Raw genomic sequence first — 7,500 nt, 5'->3', positions numbered from 1 at the left:
TGTCAATTGTCCCCTGGGGCCCATGGATTATTTACAGAAGCCGCCTGCAAAATGGCATCGGAATAATTCACCTCATTCAGACACGGAATACGGATCAATAGCTCTACATGTTTTTTTTCCTTCGGCATTAAAGGCTCGTGTTTGCTGCTTGTAGTTTTGTTGTTTGCGTACAGTTTGGATCCGATGGCAGGCCACCCCTCCCTTACTACCCCTACCCCTATCCTAACCGGAGAGGTGGGGGTGAGGGTGAGGTGGGGGGTGAATTGTTGTTAATGTTGTTTGTTGATTGTGTTGCTAAGGCTGACGCGCCTTAGATATCATGCGTTATCGGCATATTGTATACAACAAAAACAAAAATAAATAAATAAAAATACAAATAAAAACGGTGTGTGGGGAGGGGTATGCGATTCCAGAAAATAGCCGCGTCATTTCAGCCGTTGTTGTTTCTAAAAGTGTGTGAACAATGTAGACCTGTTTGTGATGAAGCCTGTTCTTCAGTGAACGGGTAGCAGCAGTAGTAGTAGTATAGTTTGTGGGAGGTTTTTTGTGGTTTTGTGTGTGTGTGTGCGTGTGTGTTGTGTGTGTGTGTGTGTGGCCTCAGTTGCATGCAGGTCATGGAGCACCAGCAGTATTGCTCTTTTTATCACATTACATTTCTCTGTGAGAAGTTCGGGCTGCTCTTCCCAGGGAGAGCGCGTCGCTACACTGACAGCGCCACCCATTTTTCGTTGTTGTATTTTCTACCTGCAATTTTGTTTGTTTTCCTATCGAAGTGGATTTTTCTACAGAATTTTGCCAGGGACAACTCTTTTGTTGCCGTGGTTTCTTTTACGTGCGCTAAATACATGCTGCACACGGGACCTCGGTGTATAGTCTCATCCGAATGACTAGCGTCCAGACCACCACTCAAGGTCTAGTGGAGGGGGAGAAAATACTGGCGACTGCAGGTGTGATTCGAACCAGTGCGCTCAGATACTCTCGCTTCATAGGCGGACGCGTTACATCAAGGCCATCACTCCAAAGCTTGGCCGACTGATTTATCGAAGGAACAGTGAGTTGATGCTGTGATGAGAGCGCCGGGGCGAAGAGGGATGTGGGGGGTCGTAAAGCAGTGCAGAACCTGTGTTTCATAGGGCGCTATGATAATTATAGGCAATGTCCTGTCACTACCCCCCGTGTAACAGCTTATTCGTACACCCCCGCTGGTTTTTACCCCCCAGGGTAAAATCTCGTTAGACCTGATTGACTTCGGGATTGATTGGCCACTGACTGACTGCTACCCTGGGAGTAGATTTCGACCAGTAAACACTAATCACCCACCCCGTCTGGCCGGAATTCATCCTCCACCATCCCTCTTCCTTTTGGTATGGGGTTCATATCTTCCAGCAAGACTGAGACTTCCAAGTAAAGACGATGTCGACAAAATGAGGTTGATGACTTCATCAGTCAATAAAGTTAACAGTGTTGTTGTTTTTCGGGGTGTGGGGGAAGCAAGGGGGGGGGGTTCTTCTGTTATTTTGTTGTTTTTTGTTTTGTTTTGTTTGCTTTTACCGCAGAATTTTCCCCGTTTTGATCATCTTTCCAGTTTCCCCCATTGCCCCATATATTCTGAATCAGAGAGGGACAGTCTTCTGTGTTCTAGTCTGAAATATCACAGGCCTTCAACAAAATGAAAGTGGCTCCAAGAAAGCCCCGTCAGTTGACAAGACAAGACAAGAAAAGACAAGACAAGACAAGACATGTTCATTTCAGGAAGCCCCATGGGTGTAGTAAATTAAAAGAAAAAGGTTTATACATATCATATAACAAACACGAACCATAAAAAACGCATTTGACACTGTCCGCGACTACTGTCGTGTGAAGAACGTACGGAAGGTCTGAAGACTCCACGGGGATTTTCATTGGGTGCTGGCGAGGAAGGACGAAGACTCTCTAGATGTTTGTGAAGAAGGATGATGGAGCCTTCCCCATTCTATCTCTTCGTCGCCAAAGGAAACCAGTGTCACGAACCGGAGGTCCGAATTAGGTCAACAGTTCACAAGTCCAGTCCTTACTGGTGAATCTGTTGAGCTTACAATGCAAACGAAGTGGTTTTTTTTTTGTTGTTGTTGTTTTTTTTTGGGGGGGGGTTGTTTTTTAGTGGGTTTTTTTTTTTTTTTTTTCTTTTCTTTTCCAGTTTTAGAGTTATGCATGCATTTGAATGACTGGTGCGAAAGCGCTTTGATTTGTCTCTGCACAAGATTCAGCGCTATATAAATATAATAATTGTTGTTGTTCTCCACGCAGTGTAATCCTAGTCGTTCTCTTAGACTGAGGTGCCGGTGCAGAATCGTTTAGGCGTTAGACTTCTGAACCAGTGATCCAGTGTTCACCAGTGTTTCGTGGTTCGAGTCCTCGTTTTTGTATGGTATCGTGTCCTTTGGAAAGGCATTTTTTTACTTCGATTTTCCTCACTGCAGCCAAGTGTGAATGGCAACCTTTGAGGAAGGTTGGAACGGTGGAAGGAGAGGACTGGGCCCCGTCTTCCTATGGTGTTCCCTAAACACAGTGGATATAATTCACTGCCCTGATGACCGTAAGAGGGCATGGGCCCTTTAACCTTAACTAAAACCGGTTAGACACATTCAGCACTCACAACTACCACTTGGAAAAACGGAACCCATATCCAAATAATCCATGAGACGCCAACGGTAAATACTACCATTCCATCTCCCCGAAAAGTTATGTTTAAAGCCCGCGAAAATACTGTGGACAATCAAGCAATGCATCTCAATGCAAAAAAAAAAAGGAAGATTTTTTTTTTTTTTTTTTTTTTTTCGATATAACTTTTTTTTCATTCTAAACAACTCCGATTTCAGTTGAAGAGATACGAACCAATGGCAAAGCAGACGACAATCCTGATCCTGACGTAAGTGAGAGTGGACGTCCTCCAAACACGCTAAAGGGCCGTAACTCTCCTTGTCGTGTGACGGTCCAACCGGAAGTTAGGCCTGCACACATCGCAAGGAATCCCTTGGGGTCCATGAATTCTGCATACTGGTAACGTGGTAGTTTTCCTACAACGAAATATCCGTTGAATCAATTGAGACAGCATGTGGTGATAGGGTTTTTGTACAGGAAAAGCAGTTAGATATGGAAAATGTCGTGCCTGATATTGTATTAGATTTATTGGATTGCACTGGATTGGACTGGATTGGATGATGTTTTCCTACAACGAAATATCCGTTGAATTCATTGGAACAGCAAGAGCTTACGTGAAAAGCAAATATATATGGAAAACGTCTCCTCCGATATTGTGTTGTATTGTATTGTATTGTATTGTATTGCATTGTGTTGTATTGTATTGTATTGTATTGTATTGTATTGCATTGCATTATTCTTGTCACGGCAGATCTCTCTGTGTGGAATTCGGGTTGGTCTCTCCCGGGGAGAGCCCGTTGCCACAGTACAGCGCCACCCTTTCTTTTCCCCTGTCTGCAAGTGTCATTGTTTTCGGTGTGAGTTTTGTTTGTTTGTTTGTCTGTTGTCGTTTTTCGTGTTTTTGTTTTGTTTTGGTTTATCTTAGTTTTTTGTGTTTTTGTGATGTGTTTTTTTTTGGGGGTGTGTTTTTACTTTCAAAATGGATTTTTCTACAGAATTTTGTTAGAAACAACCCTTTCATTGCCGTTGTTTCTGTTGTGTGTCTACCTTAAGTGCCTGCTGCACACGGGACCTCGGTTCATCCGAAAGACAAGCACCTCGACCACCGCTCAATGTCAAATGGAAAGGGGAGTATTAAAAAAAAAACCCACCTATAGCCCTGGACTCTTGCCTTTGAACACTCGCTTCCTGGTTGGTGTTAGGAAGCTACATTACCACTAAGCTACCACAAAATGTTCACGCCGAGTGACCATTTAGTTTTCGAACCCTGGCGGGAAACGGAGGGTAGTGAAAGAACGCCACCATTACTCAATGGAAGGATCTGGTGTCTCTTTCCTTCCTTCCTTCCTTCCTTCCTTCCTTCATTCATTCATTCATTCTGGGGAGTCCCCGTGATTACTGGTTGGAGGTTGTGTTGTTTTGTTGTTTGTTGTTGCTGTTGGTGGAGGTGGTGGTGGTGGTGACGGTGGTGGTGTTGTTGTTGGTGGTGTTGTTAATGTTGTTATTGCGGCTGTTGTTTGCCGCCTCATCATCTGCATCGTTTCATAATTTTGATCTTTCTCCCACGTCTCTCATTCCGAGTCCCCCATATACAGCATCACCCTGGTTCGTCTGTCACACACACGCACACACACACACACACACACACACACACACACACACACACACGCACGCACGCACGCACGCACGCACGCATACACACACACACACGCACGCACGCACGCACGCACGCACACACACACACACACACACACACACACACACACACACTCCCTTCTCACCCACTCACACGCACACTTTCACAGTCATGGATGCATTAAACTGTGTTTGTGTATAGATACCAATGCCGGCTCAGATGGCCAACTGAACAAATAACTGTACACAGAAGCAAAAATAAAAACGCTGAAACTTCCTCTTGTGCGTTCGTGGACTGCAACTCCCACGTTCACTCGTATGTACACGAGTGGGCTTTTACGTGTATGACCGTTTTTACCCCACCATGTAGGCAGCTATACTCCGTTCTCGGGGGTGTGCATGCTAGTTATGTTCTTGTTTCCACCGAACGCCCACATGGATTACAGGGCATTTAACGTGCGTATTTGATCTTCTGCTAACGAATACACACGAAGGGGGTTCAGGCACAAGCAGGTCTGCACATATGTTAACCTGGCAGATCGGAAAAATCTCCACCCTTTACTCACCAGGCGCCGTTAGCGAGATTCGAACCCGGGACCCTCAGATTGAAAGTCCAACGCTTTAATCACTCGGCTATTGCGACCGTCGGTACTACAATCGAAACAGGACATTAGCAAACTGCTGGAAATAGGTGACTCTGGATCCACCAAGACAGTGATAGGCGAATCGGCAATGGGTGAATCAGGAAAAAGGGATGACACCCATAGTACTGCCCAACACGAGCTTCTTCTTCTCCTACTCCTCCTCCTTCTTCTTCTCCTTCTTCTCCTTCTTCTCCTTCTTCTTCTTCTTTGTTTCTGGGCTGCGACTCCCACGTTCACTCGGATACACGAGTGGGCTTTTATGTGTATGACCGTTTTCACCCCCCCGCCATGTAGGCAGTCACACTCCGTTTTCGGGGTCGGGGGGGGGGGAGCTGGGGGGAATGCATGCCGCGTAGTTCTTGTTTCCATAACCCACCGAACGATGACATAGAGTACGGGATCTATAACGTGCGTAATTGAACTTCTACATGTGTATAATACACACACGAAGGGGACTCGGGCGCTAGCAGGTCTTCTCATCCGTTGATCTATCCGTTGATCTATCAAGGCCTGACTAAGCGCGTTGGGTTACGCTGCTGGTCAGGCATCTGCTTGGCAGATGTGGTGTAGCGTATATGGTTTGTCCGAACGCAGTGACGCCTCCTTGAGCACCTGAAACTGAAACTGAAACTGAAACTGATCTATCGCAAAGATCTCCACCCTTTACCCACCAGGCGTCGTGACCAGGATTCGAACCCGGGACCCTCAGACTGAAAGTCCAATGCTTTAACCACTCGGCTGTTGCAACCGTCGTCGTCCATCACAAGCAAACGACAGATCATGCACCGTGACCTCGGCACCAACTCACAAAAGAGAGAGGTCCCGCTCCAGTTATGGATTGAATCAAACGATTTAATTAAACATCAGACAGTAACTCTCTCTCTCTCTCTCTCTCTCTCTCTCTCTCTCTCTCTCTCTCTCTCTCTCTCTCTCTCTGAGTCTCTGTGTCTCCGTCAGTCTGTCTGTCTGTTTGTTTGACCCTCTCTCTGTTTCTCTTTCTCTCTTTCAGTCTATCTGTCTGTCCGTCTGTCTACCTGTCTGTCTACCTGTCTGTCTGTCTGTCTCTCTGTTTCTCTTTCTCTCTTTCAGTCTATCTGTCTGTCCGTCTGTCTACCTGTCTGTCTGTATGTCTGTAGATCTTTCTCACCTTCTGTCTGCCTGTGTGTCTGTCAGTTAGTCTGTCTGTTTGTCTTTCTCTCTCTCTCTCTCTCTCTCTCTCTCTCTCTCTCTGTCTCTCTGTCTGTCTGTCTGTCTGTCTCTCTGTCTCTCTGTCTCTCTCTCTCTCTCTCTCTCTCTCTCTCTCTCCTTCAGCCAGTCTATTGTCTGATGATAATCTCTCTCTCTCTCTCTCTCTCTCTCTCTCTCTCTCTCTCTCTCTCTCTCTCTCTCTCTCTCTCTCTCTCTCTCTCTCCCTCTCTCTCTCTCTCAGATTTGAAGAATAGGACATGCCTAAAGTCTTAATCCTTGAATTATAAAAAAAATAAAAATAAAAATAAAAAACCGTTTTGAGTTCTGAGCTGTCTCATTCTCCTTCAGCCCGTTTGTTTGTATGATCTCAATATTTCGCTCTATCTCCCTCTCTACCTCAGCCCCCCCACCCCCTCCCCCCTCCTCTCTCTCTCTCTCTCTCTCTCTCTCTCTTTCTCTCTCTCTCCCTCTCTGTTTCTCTATGCACGCATTTCAATGGACCATTAGGCTTTACAGAGGCGTGCAGAAAACTGCACCCTCGCAGTGTGAAATAATTAATGCCCTTCACTGGGGCTGTCTGTCCAGCGTTTGAAAAATGAGAAGAGAAGAGAGAAAAAAACAAAAACCGCTAGTCATGAACCTACCCGATCGTTATCTCTGTGCAGCTACTGTTCAGTAGACGAGACTGAGTTTGGGCTTTTAGTGTTTATATGCGGACGAATATAATGATGATGATAATAATAATAATAATAATAATGTACATTTATATAGCGCCCTTTCTCACTAAGAGCTCAGGGCGCTTTACATGAAAGAGAAATATTACAAGTAACATAAAACATTCATGGCCACTCTTTCTCAAAAAACCCTCCCCCCACTCAAAGTGAGCTGACATGGGTGGTGTTGGAGAAAAGGAAGCTGAGAGTACTTATAGACAGGTTTTAAAAAGATGAGTCTTTAGTGATCAGCGAAAAGCAGAAATAGAATCAGATGCACGGATATGATAAGGAAGGTTGTTCCAGATGTGAGGAACAGCAAAGAAGAAAGAACGTTCACCATAGGTTCTTGTACTGACGCGAGGAAGTTTCAATGTGGCTTCGTTATGTGACGCTGACAGACATTCGACGTATGTTAATTCTACCAATTTTCATATGGCCAACGTTTTGCGGCACAGGTAAAGATAAATGCACACGTGTAATCAAAGAAATTAACACTGCAAACACGTGGAAAGAAAAGAAAAGATAGGGAGAAAGAAAGAAAGAGAATCGGCGGAGCTTGTATGTACGCCTTTATCACAATCTTTATGAATCTTACAGGTTTTATCCTCACTTTCCTAGCTTCTGGGTCTCATTCTAAGATAAATAAATTAATTAATCAATTAAAGCCCTTATTTTTA

This window comes from Babylonia areolata, chromosome 27 (genome assembly GCF_041734735.1).
Source record: "Babylonia areolata isolate BAREFJ2019XMU chromosome 27, ASM4173473v1, whole genome shotgun sequence".
Lineage (NCBI taxonomy): Eukaryota > Metazoa > Mollusca > Gastropoda > Neogastropoda > Buccinidae > Babylonia > Babylonia areolata.
The sequence above is the reverse complement of the archived record's forward strand: the minus strand, read 5'-3'. Positions refer to the sequence as shown.